Below are 22632 nucleotides of genomic sequence, written 5' to 3' on the forward strand. Positions count from 1 at the left end.
TTCGAAAAATGTTTTTTAATTTTCTCATGTTTGGTTGGGTTAAAAGTTTTGAAAAATGTTATTCAAATCAACTTATTTTCCTCAAAATTAAGGGCAATGACTTTCCTTCAAAAACTAAGAAAAACATTTTTCAAAACTTTTCTCCAACTTCAAATTACATTTTTTTGTTTAAAAATAAATCTAAAACTTCTATTTAAAAATACTTCCAATTTCAAATTTTTATTTTTTTACCCCTCTGCCCCTACGATGACCCCTCCCCCCATCAGCCCCCATCCCCTCCAAAAAAAACTAAGTTGTTTTTGAAAAGTATTTTTAATTTTTATTTTTTTCACCTCACCCCACCCCACCCACAACACCCCCACCAACCCTACCCCTCTAAAAAAATTAAGTTTGTTTTTAAAAAATATTTTCAAAATTTTAAATTTTTATTTTTCACTACACCCCTATCCGCGACCTCCTACGCTCAAAAAAAAAATTTAAGTTCGTTTTAAAAAGTATTTTTCATTTCAAAATTTAATTTTTTTACTCCTATCATTTGATCCCCCAAATCCCGCTCCAAAAAAAAAAATTAAATTTGTTTTTAAAAAAATATTTTCATTCATAAATCAACTAAAAAAAATTCTAAAAAATATTTTCTACTAATCAAACAAACATCAAAAAATAAATCAAAAATCTTTTTGTTTTCAAGAAAAACATTTTTCTTTGTACCAAACACACCCATAATGAAATAAGTTATCGATCCCGTAGAGATGATGAGCTTGCTATAAATAGGTGGATAGGTTAACACATTCTTCACTCAAAAAAAAAAAGTTCAAGGTACTATTAATCACAAGAAAGTATGGCCTTCAACAAAGTTGCCCTCCTCATTTTGTTTGGTTAGTCTTTTTATTTCTTATCATCTTTGGTAATTCTACATTAAACATATTTGCTAATGACTTTATTTAATTATTCAGCTATTTTTGCTGGAACTATTTTACTTTTAAGTGAGGTGGATGCAGCAAATGCTTGTCCCCGTAATTGTAATCCAAGTATTCAATATGGGAGATGCCCAAAATCTGGAAACAAAAAGTTCAAAGTTGGATGCACAAATTGTTGCTCAGGCACTGAAGGTTGCAACTATTATAGTGCTAACGGAACATTCATTTGTGAAGGACAGACAAAAAAGACTATAGACGAAACAAATAAAGCTTGTCCTCGTAATTGTAATCCAAGAATAGCGTACTCGATATGTCCAGGCAATAAAAGGAGTGAAGGTAGAATATGCACCAATTGTTGTGCAGGCAGTAAGGGTTGCAACTATTACACTGTCGATGGAACTTTTGTTTGTGAAGGAGAATCTAAAGTCGATAGCTCTTAATAGTTTTTCTAATTTTTGTTCGTCTGTTTGTACTTTTTTATGTTTTCAATAATTACGCGTGAGCCTATGGTTCATTTAAGTCGTGTAAGATGTGTTAGTGGATGTTTACAAATTTCAACTGTTTTGTGCTAGATTTTCAAGAGCCTAATTAATGGTGTGATGGTTTATTTTATTACTTGAATTTAAGTTTACTAGTTTCTGAGAATATAGGTGGTTTTGACATGTTTATCCAAAAAAAAAATTATAACTCTGAAGTCAGTAAGAAAATTGTTAAAATTTTGGAAAGAACATATCAATTTTTCTTTCAAATTAAAAGGATAAAATTGCTCATGACGAAATCTAGACACAATATTCACGTTGTTACTCTATTAAAAATAAAGGTCAATTTACTATTATCTGGTAAACTATGATAAAAATCAATTAAACTAACACTTATTTCGTCCATTGTACTTGATGATGATTTTACTTCTCCTTTTCCTTGCAGTGTGTGACCCTATCTGTTTTTTCTCAAAGCCTAATTAATTCATTACCTTCAAAGCATCATTTTACTTTAAATCCCATCAATCTATCACAGTACATCAATCAAAATAGACATTAAGCAAATTAAATATTCTGATATTTGTTAGTACTACTAATTTTTATGATAATTACCCTGAAATCTAATTCTTTATAAAAGAAAAAGAATTTAAATGCAATTGTTGTCTTTTTCCTTGCAATGTGTACCTTGTCAGAGATTTTTAAATTTTTTTAAAATAGAGCCATGCCAGCGACTTTCAAAAAACTAAAATTTTTATGTTAAATGAGCAATTTTTAGTCAGAAAATATATACTTTTATTTTTATCAAATGCTACTACAGTAGTAGCGATTTTGGTTTTAAAAACAGAACAAAATCTAGAATTTCGCTGTCCCTGCTGCGATTTTAGTGGAAAATAAGTTTTAGACGAAATTGCTGCAAGGTAGCAGTTTTTGTTCTCAACAGAGTGACTGTATCAATATTGTGTCAGAAGAAAATCACTCTGTTAAGAGCAATTTTGCCCTTTTGATTTTAAAAAAATTAATATGCCCGGTTGAAATTTCTGATAATTTTTTTTGGCCCTTTAGGCTACGGATTCCAAATTTTTATAGAGTCAATTTTCTAAATGGTCTCCCAACTAAGAGAATTGTCTTGAAATATAATTTATGTTTCATTTAAGATTAAAATATTTCAATTATCACTATTTTCCTCCAAATATACTTGACACTTTAAAATCATCACTCTCTCCTAATTGACATGACATGTTATTAAAGTCTTTTTTTTTTAATAATAGACTTATTAAATTTATTGAACATATTTAACAAACATAATGATCATATTATATTTATTTTCTTTTAATCTAGTAAGAATAATTTTTCATACTTAAAATCTTATTATCAAAATTAAACTTTTTGCTTTTTATGTTATGAAGAATACATTTTTAAAATGTACTATAATTTTATTAATTTTGAAATTTTATAAACACATACATTCTAAAAAAAAATTATATATAAATCACTCGTTAGCACTAATTTACATCAATTAATCATAAGTTGCATGATAAATCAATAATATCAAAGGTCAATTATCTATTACAATAATATTTATTGTATATTGCAATTCATGCTTCCAATACTTTTTTTTTGAAAAAAAAAAGTGAATAATATTATAATTTTTATCCATTAGAAATACTAAATACCTCAAAAGTCTCCTTAAAATTCTAGTTGATATGTTTGTCATTAAATAATCATTTTTTAAAAAATAATAAACCTATTTAATTCATCAAACTTATGTCTCTACAAAATAAATATATAAATTACATGAGAATTTATGAAGATTATAAGAAAAGTAATTTAAAAAGTCTAGTAACTTTATATATTGTCACCACACAAAAAACTATGAGAAAATCTTTATGTGCAATTATTACCTGAAAATTTTAAAATTTCTAATTATTTGAAAATTTTAAACATTTTTTTAGTAAAAGTATTTAGATAAATTTTTAACGTTGATAAAAAAATTGGCAAGAAAAAGAAAATTATTATTTAACTTTTTTTACTATTTTATTTTAAAAAAAGATGTTATAAGTATATATGGATTTCAAAGCACCCAAATAATTTTTTTTAATAATTAATCGATCTTTAATATTATTGATTTATTATACAATTTATGACTAATTGAAGTACACTAGAGTTCATGAGTAATTTGTATATCAATATTTTTTGAATGTATGTGTTTATTAGTATTTAAAATTAATGAGATTCTAGTACCTTTTAAAAACGCATTCTGCATAACATAAAAAAAGTAAAAAGTTTAATTATGATAAAAAAAAATTAAATATGAAAATTTATTCTCAATAAATTAATTAATAAAATTAAAAACAATATGATCATTGTTTTAGTTAAATGAGTTTAATGAATTAAATTAGTCTATTATTAGAAAAAGACTTTAATGACATGTCATGTCAACTTGGAGAGAGTGCTACTTTTGAATTGTCAAGTATATTTGGAGGAAAATAGTGATAGTTGAATAATATTTTTGTTCTAAATAAAACATAAATGATATTTTAAGACAATTTCCTTAACTTGGGTGACCATTTGGGAATTCACTCAATTTTACATTGTCAATGGTAGTTATAAATAGGAGTAAATATATTATGGACCTTTTGTGGTATAAATATAAATCCAAACATACTATAAGCTAAAAAAATAACAACTGATAAGTTGAGGTTAGAAAATGTTGCGAGATTAATCCTACTTATTAACATATATGATACTTTAGTTCGAAGATAAAAAGATATTTTAATCTTCTTTAACTTGGATATATAATACAAATATGTGATTATGTTTAATCTACTGTAAACTCTAGAATTAAATAATTTTAATTTTTAGCCCATTGGAAAAATTGAATTGCCAAGGTACGGAATCTTGAAAATAGGAGCAAGTTGAATTTTACAAAAAATGCAATCCACAAAAGATCATAATAATATTCTGTAAGACTTCAAAAATACTTTTGGATATTTTTGGAGTAAAATGGATGTCTCTCTCTCTCTCTCTCTCTCTCTCTATATATATATATATATATATATTTATATATATATATATATATATATATTTCATAACATTGTATCAGTTCAAGAAAATATCCAACTTAAAATTATTCATACAATTTTCAGAAGAAAAAAAAATCTTTTAGATCAGAATAATATATTATTTATGTTATTTTATTATTTTAAATAAATTTTATCCTCTTAATTTTAATTATCTTTAATTAAAAATAAAAAATAAAATTATTATAAACTTTTAGTTTTCTAATTATTTAGCATTACAGTTTCGCAGATTTCATAGTATGTGCAGTCTTACAGAATATTAACAGAGACATTAAAAAAAGATTCTTTTTAGGTACCTCCAACATGTATTGAAAAGCAGCCACATAAACCAATAATTTTTTAAATAAAAAAATAATGAAACCAATGAATCATGAAATGCTCTAAACTTGTGCATATTATATTTATAAAGTGATAGAAAAGATACGGTAGTTATTAACATTTTAATTTTAATATATTAATATTGTTTTATTTTAGAGTTATAAGAATGATTATTGGTAGATATTTGTATTTTAAAATATCAATTTAATTATGCTATTCATCTTTGATTTGGTAGTTATGTAATGTCATTACTTTTGGCTTTATTGGCTGAATTAAGTGTGAGATAAAAACAGTCCAATAAACATTGGAATGGATAACTTTTACATCATCTATTAGCATTGGTTATCCATCACTTTATTTCATTCTTAATTCCTCCATTACTTTTTGTAACATATGTAACTCCTATTGTAACCTATGAAACTCCTAAGACCATTATCTTCACTATTACTATCTCCATTATCTTCCTATTTATTGCTAGGAAGATTTCTTGTAGTATAAATAGTGGTGGTCTTCATTTGATTTGAAACACACAAAAAACAAGCGAAAACAGAGAGTGAAAGTTAGTCTAAAAGAGAGTTCTTATTAGTTGAAGGGAAGTGTTCTTTTTTGTGGAGCTTTGGACTCAACTCTTGTCCAGAGTTGTTGAGTTATACTTTGTGAAGGTTGTTGTATCATGAAGAGAACAAGTCAAAGAGGACTACTGTTGGACCAGTGAAAACATTTGTTGCAGTGGACTTGAATCTCCTTAAAAAGAGCGAGATATCCGCGCCTCAGCCTGAAAAGATTAATTTCTTCATTTTATTTTCAATTGTAATCTTGTAATTTTATTATCTTGTAAGTTTTTTCACTAACAAGATACCAAAAGGCTATACATAAAATGCATATTAACATATATACTTTCTACATACTACTTTCTACTATGTAATAAAGGGAAAAGGGTTAAAAATACCTTTCAACTTTATTTTATTGGTTGATTATACCTCTATCGTTAAAATAAAGTTATTTTTACCCTCATTATTATTAAACTCACCATTTATGCTCTAAATTGACTAAATTACCCGAATTATTTTAAATGACCCATTCTTGTTTTATATCCATACCCGAACCCTCTAATCCGCTGAACCAAAAAACTTCCTTCATAATATCCTACATTCTTTCTTAAACGGACTTGATTTTTAGGAGATTCCATTGTTACAAGAACTGGAGACTTTGAAATTGGTGGTGTTAAAATTTTTGGACCATCTCAATTTTTAATTGGTGGTGGTTGTGGAAATTGTACGCATCACGCAAGCCAGAATGCTAATCAATAGAGGCGGCGGTGGTGGTGGAACTGAAACTGAAACTGATGCATTATGTCGTATGTAATTGTTGATTCTCATCGGAGAATCAACATTCTAATCCGAAACATCAGAAATTTTGGGTGGTGAATCAATACTTCTTCTTGAATATCTCTCCAGGGATGATGCACTGGGCAGAGATGGTGCATCAGATTCCCGATAATGACCAAAATTTTTGAGCGGTGAAGACGAAAATTTGTATCGATATTGAGGTACAAATCTCCCGTGACTTGTGGAGGGCTGTGATTTTTTTTGAACACAAATTCATCGGTGGAGATGCTCAGCGATACAAAGCTAACTGGTGAAACCAAATCGAAACTAGAAGATGATACGAAGAAGATGACCTCGACCCACCAAAATTCTCCACCTCAACGATGACCATTATCTACAAAATTATACGAGGGGATTTGGAAATTCTTTAGCACTAAAAAATATCATTTTGAGAATGGGTTAAAAAATTTTGGTCATCATATTAGAGGGGTTAGCCATAGGTTTGGAAGTTTTAATTTAGTATGGATTCATTTAGCAGGTCGGATTATGATTAAAAGAGAAAATTGGGTAATTTAGTTAATTTGGGGTTTTTCATCGAACTGAGGGACATAAATGATGGGTTTAATAACAACGAGGGTAAAAATAAGTATAAATTTAAGGAATCCGATAGTGTAATTCAATAATTACATTCTGTCCCGATAAGTTTAATAATTACAAAAAATCCCTTAAAATTGCTGAGCCGTGATACTTTAGAAAGTTATGCTACATGGTAAATGATACATAGTAACTTAAAACTGTTAAGAAAAAATAGGGGATAAAAACGGTAAATTTAAAGCTGTTACTAAAACAGCTTAATTTGTGGTAACAGATCATTAATCAGCATTAAATCAGCACTTAATTGGATATTAATTTCATAATTTGAAAATCAAAGATTGTATCAGTTATTTAGAAAACAATTGGAGCTGCCGAAATTTTTTTGTTGTTGCAGTGGGTTTTTGAAGATGAATACTTCGATTTTGATGAGATATTCCGGAGTTTGGGTGAACGAATTGCAGTATGAAAATTACAAAATTGATGGAATCGTTGTTGGTGATTCAATTTCGTTTTCTAATCTCAAAGCAGCAATTGCGGCCGAGTTGGACATTGATGTATCAAGGAAAGAAATTGAAATTCGATACATTGTAGAAGGTAACTCCTGTCCGATGAAACTTAAGAACGATATGAGTGTTAAACTATATTTTGAACTGAAAAAAAACGAGCCTGGATTTTCAATATATCCATTATGTATTGACACAATTGAGAAGAATAGTGGTACTATACATAACTTTGATGGAAGAAGTGGAGAAATAACGTGTGTAGAAGGCACAACAAATGATACACAGGCTTTGGCAATAGTTGAAAATAGCTTAATGATACATGGTTTCAGTTTTCAGAATTTCATACTATATGAAAAACATGTGATACATGTCTATAACATGTATCATTGAATTAAATAAAACATTATAACATGTGATACATGTCTAATACATGTATCATAAACAGCGACTAAACAACATACACAAAGAATCTATATGTATCATCAACTATATCTGATGAAGCATTTATTAAACTTAATGAATGATACATTATAACAAGTTTCAAAACATGTATGAGTAAATCAACTAAACAACTAATACCTTACTGATACATGATATCATACAGGAATTCATACTACATGCAGAACATGTGATACATAGCTACTACATGTATCATTACATTGACTAAACAATGTACACACAGATTCAACATGTATCATCAAGCACAGGTTATACTTTACTACACTTATATTACTATGAAGTAATAGAACAATTAACAAAAACGAAAAAGAGAAGAATATACGAATTGATGATGGATTAACTATAAAAAGGGTCTGGGTTCTTACGATTCAATATTAGGAAGAAATAGTCGAATATGGATTAAGAATAAAAAGAAGAAAATAGAAAAATCTGCTGGGTTGAGAAGATTCAAAGTTATGAAGAAATAGTGGGATGAAGACGATTAAGGAAAAAAAAGAAGTGAAAGGTGACTTTGGTAAGAACAAAACGGTAGAATGCAGTGGAAGTTACCCTGCTTCCATATTTTTTGAATTTTGAAATTCAAAATTTCAAAATTTGTTCTTTTATTTAAATTTAATAATTCAAAATTAAAAAGCTGATTAAAAGGTTGAGTGTTTAAATGGAAAAAATTTAAAATTCAAAAACTGATTTAAGAGGTTGAGTGTTTAAATGGAAAAAGTTTAAAATTCAAAAACTGATTTAAGAGGTTGAGTGTTTTAATGGAGAAAAAATAGGCATTAGAATTGGTAAATGTGTATTATAGGAGAGAGTGTAATGTATCTAAAAACTTACACTAAAATAAAAAAAATAGGGAATTATGTAATATTTAAAAAAAGTAGGGAAAATTGGAGAATATAAAAATTATAGTTGTGTATTTAAGTTATTTTTCCTAAAAATAATTTCATTTTAACGGCGAGGACATATTCAACTAATAAAATAAAATAAAATCGAGGGATATTTTTAACCTTTTTTACCGTGATAAATGCAACAAGCACACAACTCCTCAATTATGCCCGTGTCATCAAAAATGGTATTACGGTCTTTCTCATTATACAGCTTTGCCTACCACGCGTAGCCCGAATCTTCCTCTTCCTCTTGTCAACTACAATATTCTTATCTTTGTTGAAATTGTTTAGCTTCTTCGCACCTCTTGATAGTTCGACTTTTGAATAAAATTTTCAAAGAGTGCTTTGCTTTTCTCTGCCTATGTATAACTGTGAGTTTTATGTTTCCTCTTCTTGGTTTGTTATTTGTTGTTTTTCTTGCATGGACAAAGGAAATAAGTATGTAAGAGCATTAAATTTGGTTTATACATCAATTTTTATTGTAATCAAACATCAAATTTTTTGTAATCAATTCCAACCCATTGCTTGTACTAAATTATATAAAAAAAGTTTTTTTTTCTTTTTATTATTATATTATTATTTCTTATCTTATTAAACAAATTCATTCTAAAACTATCATCGTATTTAATTCATGCTATTTTTTTTTATAATTGTTTAATATAAAGTTACGGTGTATCATAATTTTTTAAAGGAAAAATGATCAAAAATACCCTTAAACTATGTGAAAGGAACAAAAATATCCTCCCTTTATAGTTTGGCTCAAGAATGCCCTGCAGACAAAACCTTGATCCATAAATGCCCCTATAATTATAAAACGGGTGAAAAATAACCTTTTTTCTAAATAAATATACTATTAATTTTTTAAAACACAATTGCTTTCTAATTAAAATAATTTTAAAATACACTAGTTAGTTGAAACTGAACTTTGACAGTATGCTCCACTTCCTTCGGAGTTACCAAGTTTTGGTTTTGGGCATATAGTGTTGAAGGGTAGGTCGGAGCCTGTCCCGATTCTATGACTACTATCTTACTCATAGAGGCTTGTACATTATAGTGGCATGTCGTGGGTTTGGGTTGGCTTTGTCGGCTTGGACAGTTAGTTGTGTTCCTCTTACATTTTTGTAGGCTTTATATAGAATATTTTTTAATCAAAATAAGTCATTATTAAAATTTATTTATTAAAATAATATATTTTTTTGAACTTTTATAAATTTAGTATAAGTGTATTTTTCGATAACAATTTATGTTATATTTCATTACAAAAAAATCAATGACAAAAAGACAAAAATTTGACGGAAAAACGGACATAAATATTACTATCAGTAACGTTTTATAATTCATTACTTTGAGACACATTTTACGCCAAAACGTTACTCACACTAACATTTCTATGAAATTACTAAAATTTGAAATTTAATCTTATATATACCTTGTTCAACTTTTTACTACTAAAATGAATATATATTTTGTACATCTATTTATTTAAAATATATATATATATATATATATATATATATATATATAATTTTCTCTTTTCATACATAAATAATACTTTTTACAACAAAAGGAAAAAGAGAGTGAATTTGAACTATTTTTTGAGAAGTTTTTGTTGTATCGATTCCAACGCACAAACATTATCCAATAAAGTTATGAGTAGACTACGAAATCGACCTGTTATGAAATTATTTTACATTTCGATTAGGCTGCACATATCAATTGAGGCTTATTAAATAGGTTACCATATTTATTTTTATATTTTGGCGTTAATTTTATATTTTTTCATATTTTTTATTAATTAATTACTTATTTCCAGGATTTATCGAAAAAATAAAAACTTAAAAGAAGTGTTAAAATTATTGAATTTAAGGTTATAATATTTATTTTTGAACTTTTCGCGTTAATTTTATATTTTTTTCTTCATATTTTCCCTATTTTTTAATAATCAATTATTCATTTTCGAAATTTATTAAAAAAATAAAAATTAAACAAAATTGTTAAAAATGGGTCGGATAGTTTATTTAAAAGGGGGTTGATTTATTGGTCGAATTAGGTGTTTATGTATATGAAGTTTTTAGGGACATAATTAATTTCTTTCCATTTTTATATAAATGTAATATGATAAAGTCAAAATGACATGACATTTTCATGTGACAATAAAGAAATAAAAAATGAGTTGGATATGTCAATATACCCACTAAAGTCCATAAAGGCATATCGGGGCAAAATTTTGATGGCGAGGAATGAGGGAGTGAAACTTTAAACTGAAAACATATCTAGACCTTTTCGAATAGTTTAGCGACATATTTGATCATTTTTCCAAAGTAAAATAGTGACTATGAACTGATTTTAATTTTATTTTCGAAATGATTTTCACCAATGAGTTTCAAATACCTTGTGTAACGTCTTTAAGTAAAAATTATTGAATTCAAACCTCATTCATGAAATTGAATGTTTCAGTTGATTTAACCCAATTCTTCAAAGTGTAGCTAAGATGTTGTTATTTCCAAATCTTATTGATATAGATTATGTTGCTTTGGACATTGTTAGAAAATGGAAGATTCAAGTCTCGTAATGACTAAATCTTGTAAAACTTATAGAATTTCACAATTTCCTTCATTGTGTGTTGGAGAGTGATGAAAATGAGTTAATGAGTTTAGTTATTCCACTTGATTCCACTTAATAAGTAAAAATATGATTAATAAAAAAGACAAAGTGTTGATAATTGTGCTTTATGAATTGCCTTATTATGGACCTTAATTTGTTGAATAATGAAAATGCTTTGATGACATTATTGTAGATTTGAATTGTTTGAGTTATCGTTTCTTTTTTATGGTATGGAATTGCGTATTTACATTGAGTTTTTTGCTCCATGATGAGATATGTGATAATTATGTCGAAGGAAAATGGTTCCAACAAGTGATATAATATAAAGTCGAAGAAAAATAGTTTCAATTTGTGATATGATATAATGTCGAAGGAAAATGATTTCAGAAGTAATGTGATATAAAGTCGAAGAAAAATGATTCTGCTTAGTGATATTGTACCAAAGGGAAATGGTTGCGACAAGTAATTCTACATAAAGTTGAAAGAAAATTGTTCCGGCTAGTGACATTATTTGATGAGAAATGGTTCTGGAAAATATTTGATTATTGTGATTTGATTGATACTTGTGATTGATCTAATTGATACTTCTAATTGAACTACTGATGCTTGTGATACTCAAAACTTATTGGTTGTCAACTGTAATTTTGGTCTGTGATTGTTAAGCATTGAGAACTGTGTAATGTAAAATTGTTAGATTGAGCTAAGTTCTATGCGGATAGTAGTAGTTGAGGCGGTTCAATTGGGATGAAATGAATACTCGTATTCTAGCTAGTTTTGTTTTGCTTAGGTGGTTGCATGTTGAGTACTACATTGTTTGGTACTCACTTCTTACTTCTACATTATGTAGGTTCTGAGCTCGAGCGCCGTGACCTTTTTTCTCCTTTATCTTTTCCCAAGCTTTCTGAGTGTAAACTGAATGGATAGCTACTTGTTATTCTGAAGGGTCCTCTTGTTCCCTACTTTATGTTTTGTTCTATTTGAGAAACAAAGACATTAAGACTTGTATTATCTTTCAAATTATGTATTATTACATTAATGACTTGTACACCTGACAATCATATTTTGGAGTAATTTAAGATTGACTAAGTTATCCACTTTTATGCTATTATTCTTTTACTTTATGTATTTCTTTCGCATTGTTAGATTAAAGGCTGACTTGTTTTGGTGGGATAAACGAATGTCAAGCCTAATTTCTATTTGGACAAATATTTTCTCCGGTCATCAGGGGTTTTGGGGGTTCACATAAATCAATATTTTTTCTTAAATCATATATGGTAAAATTATATTTTTAAAAATATTTAAATATGAATGTGAGAATCCACAATTAAAATATCAATTTGATAATATTTGGGTGTATCTTAATTTCTAAGTGCAATTAGAAATTTAAATCTAATTTAGACATTGAAAATATGTATGATTTTATAAGATTAATTCTACTTCAATTAATTTTTTTGGAAGCTATTTATCCTAAATCCTATATTATGCCTATATAAATAATATTATTATATACCTTAAAAAGCATTTTGAATATCCTGCAACTTCTTAAAATATTCGCAAAGATAAAAGGATATTAAATAAATCTTAAAATATCTCATAAAGTCTTGAGATATTCATGAAGAGATCAAAATATGCTAGACCGTCCTTGGTAATCAATAAATCTCAAGAAGACTCACAAACACAAATCTTCCATAGCGATCAAGTCTAAATTATTTTAGTTGAAAAAACACAACATTATATGCCCTTGAATCACGAATGAATCCTTCCAAGGAGATCAAATATAGTATCACCTAGTTTGAGAAATACGTTACTACGATCCTTAAAGTCTTAAGAGAGAAGAATTAAAGGAATAAACAAATTTGTATCCACTATCTTTATCAATAAAATTATCTTTCTTCATATTTTATTCATAATTGCAATTTTTTTTCTATCATCTTTAACATTTGTTGCAAACACTTATATCTATTTTGTTTCTTCATTGATAGACGTAATGAAAATATTCCTAAGCTCGATGTGAATTTTATTTCATTCTCGAACTATTAATAACCTTAAAACACTAATTTTTACTTGATTAACTGAATTTATATACATTTTAAATCTTATTACGTAAAGTTTGAGTTACCTTTTTGCATCGTAACCTAAATAATTGTACTATAAATTTGTCGCTTTTTATTTAATCGAAGGGTTTGAAATTCGTACCATTACCTACCTCCACTTTTCAGGTGTCGAAATCCTTAGTCATACCTACCACATTGCTTAATTATATACATATATAATTACACCCATTTTGGAAGCTTTTTGCAGATTGGTTCGATTCCCAAGCATAATGGAAGGAAAAAAAAAACAAAAAAACTAATGCACTCTCTGCAATTATTATTTGGAAAAGAATTAAAAATACTCTTAAACTAATTTAAAAATATTCTTCATTTATCTTTTGATCTAAAAAAATTCTTTTATTCACCTTTTAAACTTATTTATACCTTGAAATTAACAATTCTCTCTTTGTTATTTATTTTTAGAAAATATTAATTATATGTCATTTTCCTATTGAATAATATAAAGAGTCCACCTCATTAGATTATTTATCATTATTTATCCAACCAAAACAATATACTTCTTCAAGATTCTAACTTTTTTATTAAAAAAATATTATATTTTTTATTATTTATTTATTTTTAGACCTAATTCCTCTCCATTTCCTCAGTTTTTTTTTGAATCGTAGACTAATGACAAAAGAAAAAACTAATGGTTAATATTTAATTAATAAATCAAAACATGATATAGATGATTAATACTTCTTTAAAAAATTATTATTTCACCCTCATAAATTTATTATTTTATCTAAAAATACATTATACTCATTTTTCACTCCTTTCCTACATAAATTTTCCTATTGTTATGAATATCCATCTTTTTATTTTTTTAAATTTGTTTTTAATAAGTTAATCTTTTTAAATAAAATTGTTTGTGGAACTTTTTTTTAAAAAAGTTTTATTTTTTGTCAGATTTTATTTATATCACAGATTATCAAAACAATTAAGTTAATAATTTTTTTTATTTATTTATTTTTGAAAAAGGAAGATAGATATTGTGGCACTATTAGTACTTTTATGATATACTAATTATTTAAAATAAACTTTTTTTAAAAATAAATAAATTAGAGAAAATACAAAAAGTACTAGATTCTTTTTTTAAAAAAAATTGGGATCTTGAAGAGGTATAATATTTTTGATTTAAATAGATTGTGGAGAATAATTAATAGAGATGAGATTTTTATTTAATCTAAGAAGAAGATGACAAATAATAAATATTTTTATAAAAAAAAATTGGTTATTAGTTATAAATGTATAAAGTTAGTAAAAACGGTGAATGAAAGGGTATAAATGAGCCAAAAAGGTGAATGACAGGGTATATACGAACCAAAAAGGTGAATGAAAGAATATTTTTAGACCAATACATGGATGAAGGGTATTTTTAGACCCTTTCCTATTGTTCAAAGGTAGTTTTGTCCCTTTTCCCTTATTATTTATACTCAATTTTTCTGTTTCAAGTTATTTAACTTATAATTTTAATTTGATACTCTCTTTGTTTCTAATTATTCATTCATTTTTTTAAATAATTATTCTTAATTACTTGTCTATTTGGCAAATTAAAAAAAATCAAAATTATTTTATTTATTATACCCTTAATTAATTATTTTGAAAAAGATTTCTTAAAAATCTTAAAATTTTAATCTATCCACATTATAATTAATAGACTTAAAATGGTAAAGTCACTATATCAAAAATTATTTTCTCAATAGATGTATCAATTCAAATGTGGACAATTAAGTAGACATCGAAGGAGTATGAAATTTAGAAAGTATAAGAGAATTATTAGATTCTTAGTTTAAAATTAAAGATATGTTAAATATATAAAAATATTTTTAATGTTATGATATCAACACATTATGTGAAAAATTAAAACTAAAAAGTTGTTAGAAAGGAAAATAATCATTATTTTCTTTAATGAATTGAAGAGAAAAGTATGTCGAACAAATTGAGTATCTGACTATCACCATCAAACATCTCTTGTTAGCATCACATGTTATCTATTACAACATGGTATTAAAAAATTTACACTATCAGTGTATGAGTTTTACCAATAAGAGTCGTCTGGTGTGAGATATAAGATATAATTATAGAATAAATTATTTTTCTCATTCACTTTAATTTGTCATGTTACGTTTTTTGAAAATCAATTTAATTAATTTTCAAAGTTCAATTAGAATACATAAACAAAAAAGTTAGATATTTAAAAATTATATGAAAAATACTAATATATTGCAATTTTTTACATATCAATATGAATAAAAAAAATCTTTCGTAAAAAGTTAGTAAAAATTCTTGTTATTTGAATTTAAAAAAGAAAACCATGACAATTAAAAATGACGATAGGAGTACAAAATAATTTAATCGTGTATTTAGTCCTTGAGTTATTTATTTTACCATTTTGACAAGTGGTAAAATAAGTTATCTAATATATTAGAGAACTTATCCTCACATAACTTAGAGCCTATTTGGCTCAGCTTAAAAGCTGGTCAAACTGACTTAAAAGCTGATTTTTGACTTATTTAGTTGTTTGACAATCCTCAAAATAACTTATTTTAAGTTAAAAAAAAAAACTTATTTTAAGCCAAAAGTTAAAAGCTGGGGTAAGGGTGCTTTTTTTTTTTCCCCAGCTTATAAGCTGTTTTAAGTTGACCACATTTTTACCTTTTTACCCATATATTTTTATACAATCTCCAAATTACCCACATAATCCTAACATCTCGTTCTTCTATTTTTCCCTTTTCACGTGTGGATGATAGACAATTACTATTACTAATGAATGAAAATAAAATAAATCTTAAATCTTTCAAGTGATCTATTCAAATTATATATTATTAAAATGTAAAATAGGTTGCACATATAACTTAAATGAAAATTTATATTCCTCTTATAAATAATTTGTGATAATAAAGAAATATGTGAATGATAGACTATTATTATTACCTACGGATGAAACTAAAATAAAATCTTAAATCGTTCTTTGATCTATTCAAATTATATATCTTTAAAATCTATAATAAAGTTTATATTCCTCTTATAAATAATTTGTGATGAGAAAGAAATATGTGAATGATAGCAAAATATAATTATTTATGGCTGTAAAATATAAATTAATTAACTTTTATTATGTTAACAACTTTTAAGGGTATTTCAGACATTTTGATTTAAAAAGCTGTTTATCAGCACTTATTTGCCAAACACATCAACAACTTTTTTTTTAACTTCAGCACTTTTATCCAAACGCATAACTGCTTATTTTAAAAATAAGTTTCAGCACTTTCAAAAGTACTTTTTTAAAGCTGCTTTTGTTAAGCCCATCCAAACGGGCCTTAATAGTTTCTTTTATACTTTTCTATGTTTTATATAATTATGCATGAGCCTATGGTTCATGTGCGTAGTGTGTGATGTTTACAATTTTCAACACTTTGTGCTAGATTTCAAGAGCCTAATCAACAGTGTTATCGTGTTTATCATATAATTTGATTTAAGCTTACTAGTTTCAAGAGCCTAATCCAAATTTTATATTGTTAATGGTAGTTTTATATAGTACATACATTATGGACCTTTTGTGTTGTGAAATATAAATCTAAACATACAAGGTAAAAAATTAACAACTCATAAGTTGAGGTTAGAAGATCTTGCAAAATTAATGCTACTTATGGACATATGATACTTTAATTTTGAAGATAAAAAAGATATTTTTAATTTTCATTAACTTGGATATATAATACAAATATGTGATTAGGTTTAATCTAGTATAAACTCTAGCATTAAATAATTTTAGCCCATTGGAGAAATTGAATTTCTAAGGTCCGGAATGTTGAAAATAGGAGCAAGTTGAATTTTACAACAAATGCAATCCAGAAAAGATCATATACAATATTTTGCAAGACTTCAAAAATGCCTTTTGGATTTGGAGTGAAATATATATATATATATATATATATATATATATATATATATATATATATATATATATATATATATATATATATATATCAGGCAACTGCAAGAAATATTTCATAACATTTTATCAGTTCAAGAAAATATCCAAATTAAATTATACAAACAATTTTCAGAAAGGAGAAATTTTTTCGTTAGAAAATTTGACCAGAATAATATTTTACCTATATTATTTTATCTTTTAAATATTTTTATTTTTTTTACTTTAATACTTTTTAACTTACAAATAAAAAAAATTATTTTAAAATTAAAAAATATTATGAACTTTTTAATTTTCTAATCATTTATCATTATTCTTTCACAAATTTCATCCCACGTGCAGTCTTACATAATATTAACAGAGCCATAAAAAAAGGAATTTTTGTAGGTACCTCCAACATGTGTTGAAAAGTAGCCACAACCAATAATCTTGTAAAGAAAAAAAGTAATAAAACCAATGAATCATGATATCCTCTAAACTTGTGCATATTATAAAGTGATAGAAACTGTTAGATTTTTTTTAAAAAGAAATTAAGAAAATAACGGAGAAAGACTTTGAGAAAAAAAAATAGAATAGTCAAAGAAAATTATTTTATTAATAATATAAAAATTTGCATTTATATATATAATTTCTAACTAAAAGTAAAAAGAATAAGATACTAACTTATATTTTTAATTGGAATAATAAATAAAATAACTAACTCCTAAATATTAATCAATAGATGTAATGACCTGTTTAGTCGTTTTAGCAGTAGAGTTTATTTCTGGTAATAGTTGTCTGGGTCGACGGATCCCACGACGGACCGTCGAGGGGGTTTCGTTCCAAAACACTTAGACTCTGAAATTTGGGTACGGGGAAACAACTCTCTGAACTTCACGACGGAAGAGCAGCACGGACCGTCGTAGGCACGACGGACCGTCACAGACTCTTTAATGAATTCGACTCTCTGAACTTTGTGACGAAAACAGCAGGACGGACCGTCGCAGGCACGACGGGCCGTCACGAGCTGCATAACCTTGACTGGGTCGGATTTCTACTAAAGTTTTAAAGGGGTGTTTTGGACTGTTTATGTCAAACTGTATGAAATTAGTGGGTAAGTTTAATAACTTATTTACTTGAGGGTTAAAGGAGATAACCTTAAAATAAATAGTGGGTTACTTTTGTCATCTTTTATACTTAATTATGTGGTAATTAGGGCAAAACAAAGGGAATTTGAAAGAGGAGAAAATTAAAAAGAAAAAGAAGAGAGAACGAGCGAGAGAAAGAGAAGAACGCAGAGGAAAGCAAAGATTTTGGGGGATAGCTTGCTTGATCACGATCCTTCGGTGGAGGTAGGTTATGGTTTATGCTATTTTATAGTGAGCTCTTAATAGCGAATGATATGTATTGGGTGGTATTGTAAAGTCTTCTATATGCTTAATTGTGTGCTTGCATGATGTGATTATGTAATTGTAATGGATTGGAAAGATGAGACTGTGAATCTTAAACCCTTAAATTTACTCAGAAAGATTTGAATTTGAGACAGAGGAGGTGGATGGAACTACTGAAGGACTATGATATCACTATCTTGTATCATCCGGGAAAAGCTAATGTTGTGGCAGATGCTTTAAGTAGAAAGGCAGGAAGCATGGGAAGTCTATCTCACTTGCAGGTTTCTAGACGCCCATTGGCTAGAGAGGTTCAGACTCTGGCTAATGACTTTATGAGGCTGGAAGTACTAGAGAAGGGAGGATTTTTGGCCTGTGTGGAGGCAAGATCTTCCTTTCTTGACAAGATTAAGGGAAAGCAGTTTACTGATGAGAAACTGATCCGGATTCGAGATAAGGTATCGCGAGGAGAGGCTAAAGAAGCAAAAATCGATGAGGAAGGTGTTTTGAGAATTAAGGGAAGGGTATGTGTACCCCGCGTCGATGATTTGATTCACACTATTCTTACAGAGGCTCATAGTTCAAGGTATTCTATACATCCTGGTGCAACCAAGATGTATCGTGACCTAAAGCAACATTTTTGGTGGAGTAGGATGAAGCGTGACATTGTTGATTTTGTTGCTCAATGCTCGAATTGTCAGCAGGTAAAGTATGAACACCAGAGGCCTGGAGGGACACTTCAGAGAATGCCCATTCCTGAATGGAAGTGGGAGAGAATTGCAATGGACTTCGTGGTTGGTCTTCCAAAGACAATGGGTAAGTATGACTCTATTTGGGTGATTGTTGCCAGATTAACTAAGTCTGCTCACTTCATTCCGGTTAAGGTGACTTACAATGCAGAGAAGTTAGCCAAACTTTATATCTCAGAAATTGTTCGATTGCACGGAGTTCCACTTTCCATTATATCAGATAGAGGTACGCAGTTTACTTCTAAGTTTTGGAAAACATTGCATGCTGAATTAGGTACTAGGTTGGATCATGGTACTGCATTTCACCCTCAGATCGATGGTCAGTCTGAGCGAACGATTCAGGTTTTGGAGGATATGCTTCGTGCATGTGTGATAGAGTTTGGTGGTCATTGGGATAACTTCTTACCCTTAGCAGAGTTCTCATACAAAAATAGCTATCACTCAAGTATTGATATGGCCCCATTTGAGAAATTGTATGGGAGAAGATGTAGGTCTCCCATTGGGTGGTTTGATGCATTTGAGGTCAGACCTTGGGGTACTAACCTTCTGAGGGAATCGTTAGATAAAGTGAAATGCATTCAAGAAAAGCTTTTAGCGGCTCAAAGTAGACAGAAGGAATATGCAGATCGAAAGGTTAGAGACTTGGATTTTATGGAGGGTGAACAAGTCTTGCTGAAGGTTTCACCCATGAAAGGGGTATGCGGTTCGGTAAGCGAGGTAAGCTTAGTCCGAGGTACATTGGTCCATTTGAAGTTCTGAAGCGCGTGGGGGAGGTAGCTTATGAATTAGACTTGCCCCCAGGACTCTCAGGAGTGCACCCGGTACTTCATCTGTCTATGCTGAAAAGATACTATGGGGATGGAAACTATATTATCCGTTGGGATTCAATCCTTCTTGATGAGAATTTGTCTTATGAGGAGGAGCCTGTTGCCATTTTAGATAGAGAAGTCCGCAAGTTGAGATCAAGGGAGATTGCATCCATCAAGGTTTAATGGAAGAATCGGCCAGTTGAAGAGTCCACTTGGGAGAAGGAGGATGATATGCAAGAAAGATATCCACACCTTTTCACAGATTCAGGTACTCTTTCTCGCCCTTGTTTTTCTTCTTGTGATCGTTCGAGGACGAACGATGGGTAAATTGTTATCTATTGTAACGACCTGTTTAGTCGTTTTGAGAAGTAGAGTTTATTTCTAGTAATAGCTGTCTGGGTCGACGGATCCCACGACGGACCGTCATGGGCACGACGGACCGTCGAGGGGGTTTCCTTCCAAAACACTTAGACTCTGAAATTTGGGTACGGGGAAACAACTCTCTGAACTTCGCGACGGAAGAGCAGCACGGACCGTCGTAGGCACGACGGACCGTCACAGACTCTTTAATGAATTCGACTCTCTGAACTTTGTGACGGAAACAGCAGGACGGACCGTCGCAGGCACGACGGGCCGTCACGAGCTGCGTAACCTTGATTGGGTCGGATTTCTACTAAAGTTTTAAAGGGGTGTTTTGGACTATTTATGTCAAACTGTATGAAATTAATGGGTAAGTTTAATAACTTATTTACTTGAGGGTTAAAGGAGATAACCTTAAAATAAATAGTGGGTTACTTTTGTCATCTTTTATACTTAATTATATGGTAATTAGGGCAAAACAAAGGGAATTTGAAAGAGGAGGAAATTAAAAAGAAAAAGAAGAGAGAACGAGCGAGAGAAAGAGAAGAACGTAGAGGAAAGCAAAGGTTTTGGGGGATAGCTTGCTTGATCACGATCCTTCGGCGGAGGTAGGTTATGGTTTATGCTATCTCATAGTGAACTCTTAATAGCGAATGATATGTATTGGGTGGTATTGTAAAGTCTTCTATATGCTTAATTGTGTGCTTGCATGATGTGATTATGTAATTGTAATGGATTGGAAAGATGAGAATGTGAATCTTAAACCCTTAAATTCACTTTGTTAATGATGATGTCTTGGTATAAAAGAAGGCTTGATGAACTAAAAGAATGAGATTAGGGGATCGGAGTGTCACTTACCGACACCAGGATAGTAGGAGATCGGAGTGTCACGTTTCGACGCCAGGATAGTAGGGGATCGGAGTGTCACGTTCCGACACCAGGATAGTAGGGTATCGGACTGTCACGTTCCGACACCAGGATAGTAAGATGAATGAATATTGAGGGGATCGGAGTGTCACGTTTCGACACCAGGATAGTAAAGAGAATGAATCTTGAATTATGCTAATATACTCAGATTTAAAGAACCTATTTCCCAGTTGAGTATGGTAGTCGATTTTATGTTGTTATCTGATATATATTGCTTTCTATTTTGAGTTGGCCGATGATACCTACTCAGTACTTGTGTCTTGTACTGACCCCTACTTGTAATTTTCTTCTTTGTTATTTGTGGAGTGCAGCAAACGTGCCATCGACTTCAACTTGCCCTCAACTCTAGCTAGTCTTTATCACGTCAGATTTCAGGGTGAGCTATTGTTCCTAGCTCGGACTGGATTCCCTCTCATTCATGTCTTGATGTCCTTGATGTTCGGACATGGACCGTCTGTTTACTTATTTTAGCTTCCTAGATACTCTTAGATTTAGTAATTTGAGGATAGAATGTTCTTGTGGTGATGACTTCCATATTTTGGGAGTAATAAGTAATGAGTTTTAAGTCTTCCGCATTATATTCTGTTTCTTATGGTTGAAATGTTGGGATTTAGATTTGTTGGTTCGCTCACATAGGAGGTTAAGTGTGGGTGCCACTCGCGGCTCGTTTTGGTTCGTGACAATAGAGCTCTAATAATATAATTTAACGAAACCTAAAACTAGCTAATAGTTTTGTTTATGCAATATCCCGAGACATATTCTGAGCACTCCTTCTTGGATCAAAATTTGTAAATTGTAGAATCATATGAAATTGACCTTGTGAACAAATTCTGCTGATTCATCCTTTATCTAGCAAGACTTGAGTGCATCTTCTATTGGACTAAATGAGAAACTCTTACCTCTCATTTCAACTTGTAAAATCTTTTGTTTAGTATAATTAAAAATTCGATAACATTTATCTCCAAATAATAATTTAAATTCTTTTTATATTAATTGACCAACTCTAAACAAACTTTTATCAATATCAAACACATAATAAAGAACATATGAAAATATTTTTGTACCTGAATTAATTTTAATTGAAACATGCTCTTTTTTCTTTTGCAGGAATACAATCACTATTCTCATGAGCTCTGACTTTCTAATTTTCCATATGAATGAACTCTTTAAAAAGATTTCTTTCATATGGCATGTGGTTTGTACAAATAAGTGGCCTTCTTCTTC

General features: G+C 29.1%; 2 long non-coding RNA genes across 2 annotated transcripts in view; both read left to right on the forward strand.

Moving 5' to 3' along the window:
• Positions 1-7560, forward strand: part of LOC138339713 (uncharacterized) — a 50451-nt gene extending 42891 nt beyond the window's left edge. Inside the window, exon 2 of the long non-coding RNA XR_011212572.1 lies at positions 6770-7560. This is a non-coding gene — a long non-coding RNA (uncharacterized lncRNA). The remainder of the gene's footprint in view (positions 1-6769) is intronic.
• A 1235-nt stretch (positions 7561-8795) lies between these two features.
• On the forward strand, positions 8796-12221 carry LOC112940279 (uncharacterized). Its single transcript, XR_003244221.2, has 2 exons — positions 8796-8933; positions 12014-12221. It is a non-coding gene; the product is annotated as an uncharacterized lncRNA (long non-coding RNA).
• Positions 12222-22632: the final 10411 nt, after the last annotated feature.

This window comes from Solanum lycopersicum, chromosome 11 (assembly GCF_036512215.1).
Source record: "Solanum lycopersicum chromosome 11, SLM_r2.1".
NCBI lineage: Eukaryota > Viridiplantae > Streptophyta > Magnoliopsida > Solanales > Solanaceae > Solanum > Solanum lycopersicum.